The sequence below is a fragment of the Gigantopelta aegis genome, chromosome 10, assembly GCF_016097555.1.
Source record: "Gigantopelta aegis isolate Gae_Host chromosome 10, Gae_host_genome, whole genome shotgun sequence".
NCBI classification, from domain to species: Eukaryota; Metazoa; Mollusca; class Gastropoda; order Neomphalida; family Peltospiridae; genus Gigantopelta; species Gigantopelta aegis.
Window position 1 is genome coordinate 66,968,169 of NC_054708.1, and position 4,564 is coordinate 66,972,732.

Sequence of the window (4,564 nt, forward strand, 5' to 3'; positions counted from 1 at the left end):
GGGGTGGTTTTTAGGCGAGTGCGAGTGGTAAAACGCATGCCTGATGCACAGCTGGTCTAATATCGATCCCCGTCAGTGAACTTATTTGGGCTATTTCTCGTTCCAGGCAATGCACCACGACTAGTATATCAAAGGCCGTTGTATGTGCTATCCTGTGTCGGAAGGTGCATATAAAAGATCCCTTGCTACTAATGGAAAAATGTAGCAGGTTTCCTCTCTATACCTGTGTCAAAAATTGATCATATGTTTGATATCCAATAGCCAATGATTAATAAATCAATGTGCTCTAGTGGTGTCATTAAACAAAACAAACTTCTTATCCAAGTGTAGGCCATGAATCTGACATCAATGAAGAACCATGAATCTGACCCTAAAATAGCCCATGAATATGACTAATACAGAACCATGAATTTGACTATAGCAGAGCAGCCCATAAATCTGACACACACACACACACACACACACACACACACACACACACACACACACACACACACTGGCCCTTGATTCAGACCCTACAGCAGCCTATGAGTCTGACCCTAGAACAGGCCATCAATTGGATGCCAGAACATGCCATAAGTCTGACCTTTGTGGTGCCCATAAATTAAACCATAAAGCTATGAACCATACCCATAACTATGAATCTGACTCTAAAGCAGACTCATGAATCTGACTCAATGAATCTGACTCTAAAAGCTGACCCATGAATCTGACTCAAATCAATCAGACTCTAAAGCAGACCCATGAATCTGACTCAAATCAATTTGACTCTAAAGCAGACCCATGACTCTGACTCAATGAATCTGACTCTAAAGCAGACCCATGAATCTGACTCCAATCAATCAGACTCTAAAGCAGACCCATGAATCTGACTCAAATCAATCAGACTCTAAAGCAGACCCATGAATCTGACTCAAATCAATCAGACTCTAAAGCAGACCCATGAATCTGACTCAAATCAATTTGACTCTAAAGCAGACCCATGAATCTGACTTAATGAATCTGACTCTAAAGCAGACCCATGAATCTGACTCAAATCAATCTGACTCTAAAGCAGACCCATGACTCTGACTCAATGAATCTGACTCTAAAGCAGACCCATGAATCTGACTCCAATCAATCAGACTCTAAAGCAGACCCATGAATCTGACTCAAATCAATCAGACTCTAAAGCAGACCCATGAATCTGACTCAATGAATCTGATCTGAAACTAAAGCAGACCCATGAATCTGACTCAAATCAATCAGACTCTAAAGCAGACCCATGAATCTGACTCAAATCAATTTGACTCTAAAGCAGACCCATGAATCTGACTTAATGAATCTGACTCTAAAGCAGACCCATGAATCTGACTCAAATCAATCTGACTCTAAAGCAGACCCATGAATGTAGAGTAAAATCAAGGTTATTTGTCACTGGCATCGATGGCTTGGTAGTTAAGTTCCAGGCTGGTCAGTACTGGGTTCACATCTCTGTTATAGATCCACCCGTTTCCAGTAAGGTCGCCACGCCAACTAATACCTGTGGATAGCTGTTGTATTTAGTATTACCAAGTGATAATCTTTAAACTGCTCGCAAATATCACTTTAGACCATAGTAGAAATTTTTACAAATGGACAAGATCTTTATTATTATTTGAAAGAATTTGAAGCTATCAGGAAAAATAATGTCAGTAAATTAGAGGAAATGTAATTATGAGATGTGAAATTCGTTCAGAGGTAGATCCAAGGTTTTTCTGTAAGCAGATGACTTTTTATTTTATTTTTTTTTTTTTTTTTTTTGGGGGGGGGGGGGGTGTAAATTCATGATAAAAAATAGTTATATGCTGAGTAATTAAGGTACATGAGGACAACAATGCTACATTATTTTTAGATTAAAATTATGTACTGTCTGTTTGCTATGTAATATATGTAAGGTAATGAAGTCGGGGCCCTAACCCTGACATTACCACAGTGTATTTCTGGGACAATAAACAATTTCAAATAATATAATAAATTTTTATATTGTTTTTGACAAAAATGTTAGTCATAAACAAAGCAAAACGTGCATTAGAAAACACAAAGGTTGAAATATGTAACAATATCATAAAGGTACTTTGTTACAAGTACTACAATGTATAATAATTGACATATTATTATTGAACATTTACAGTCTGCAGCTTTAATTAATAATGGAAAAATGTTGCTGGTTTCTTCTCGAAGACTATGTGTCAAAATTACCAAATGTTTTACATCCAATAGCTGATGATTAATAAATCAGTGTGTCTTAGTTAAACAGGAAGAAGAAGGAAATGTTTTATTTAACAACGCACTCAACACATTTTATTTACGGTTATATGGTGTCAGACATATGGTTAAGGACCACACAGATATAGACAGAGGAAACCCGCTGTCACCACTTCATGGTCTACTCTTGTCGATTAGCAGCAAGGGATCTTTTATATGCACCCATCCCACAGACAGGATGGTACATACCACGGCCTTTGTTACATCAGTTGTGGAGCACTGGCTGGAACGAGAAATAGCCCAATGGGGCCACCAATGGGGATCGATCCTAAACCGACCTTGCATCAAGTAAGTGCTTTACCACTGGGCTATGTCCCCCCCCCCCCCTTAGTTAAACAAAACAAACTTTAACTTTTAACTAAATCACACATGACATGAAAAGTTAGTGAAATTGTTACATATTCCCAACAAATTGGTTAGTGTTTGTATCCGATTTGTTTTCTTCTCAGAAGTAATCAATAAATCATCCTTGTAATTTCATTGTTTCTATTTTACAAGTTTGTTCTGTTTGGCAAGGACTGGTAGTCATTTGAGCATGTGACACTTCTTGTGCCTGGCCAGTCCACTGGTTGACGAGTATTTCTTGCCACACACGTCACACACGATCATGCCAGCGTGCGCCTTCAAGTGACACACGAGCTGACTCTTGTCCCAGAAGTGGCTGGAACACAGATGACACCACAGGAAGTCCTTGGTGTGACCCCTGCGATGGCGGGTCAGCCGGGACGGGTAGCACGTCACGTAACTACACTGATCACACTTGAGAGTCTTGCTGAGTTTCCGTGCAGCAAGTCCACGCCAAGTCCTGCTGCTGCTGCTTGGACCACATCTTCCTTTATCATCCTGGAATACAAAAAACATAAAGATAAATAAATCAATAAAAATCAATAAATAACATTAATAGTGCAGGGGTGGGAATTGGTGAACTGTAAAAAACAGGAAATCTAGAGGGGTCCGTTGAGTGCGTCGTTAAATAAAACATTTCTTTCTTTTTTTCTAGAGGGGTCCCGGAAATTCTTGAAATCCTAGGTTAAAATCTGTGCCATCTGACACATTTTGGAGGAAAGGACGATTAAAATGCAAGGAAACGCAATGTTTCATGAGAGGAAAACAGCTGATCCGAGGAGAATTCCCACCCCTGATAGTGGTCTTGTCTCTCACTAAGCACTAACCTGTAACATCTGTCCTACACAGACCGGCCAGGTAGACAAGGGTATATCTAGAGATAGTATGCTCTACCTTAATATATACAAATGTACTATATTAGTAAGCACAAATAAACAGAAATGAAAAATAGATAAAGGTCAAACATACACATCTCAATATCAAGCTTATATCTAGTGTTACAGACTGTTAGAATGACTGGGGTTTTTTTTCTTGGGGATTTGTTCTTGTGTTTGTTTTGTTGTTTTATCTGTGGGCTCTCACTATCAGAATAATTGTTTTAATTTGTAATGGTGTACATGTGCGTGTGTATGCGTGTATGTGTGCGCATGCATGTGTTTGTGTACATGCATGTATGTATGTGTGGGCATGTGTTTGTGCGTGTATGAGGTGATCTCCACCTGGTGTGTGTGTTTGTGTGTGTGGAGGTGTTGTGTGTGTGTGTCTACACCTGTGTGTGTGTGTATGAGTGTGCACCGTGCACTGTGGTGTGCGTGCATGAAGTGTAGGTCTAATTGTGTGTGTGTGTGCATGTAATGGAAAAACCCCCATGTATATGTGTTTTGCATGGGTGCATGCATGCATGTTTGCGTTTATGTGTGTATGTGCTGTGATTTAAAATGTGTAATTTGTATAATTGAAAGTTTGTTTTGTTTAACGACACCACGATTAATTAATCACTGGCTATTGGATGTCAAACATTTGGTACAGGTAATTCTGACAGATGTATCAAGCTCATAGTTATAACAATGATATGTTTTGTATTTTATCAGTCCATTTGAAATCAAATCTTACTGTTCACTATCAGTAGATCCGACTGAAGTCAGTGCTATCCAAAGTTCATATGAACTTTGATTTGATCATCAAAACAATTACAGCTTAACACATTCAGAATGACTGTTCATGATGAAAGGTCACCTGCAACTAAAATCGAATTGGTTCATATATTTGCTACTAAAGACATCCAAGGCAAATATGGCAGTAATGTGTATGATCTACATTGTACCATATTTCAGTATGGTTCAGAATTTTGTTAGAATTATGTTTTCAACCTAATTAATGGGCAAGATTGTTGTTGTTGAAATTAATGGAATCTTGTTAAATATGTTTAGGT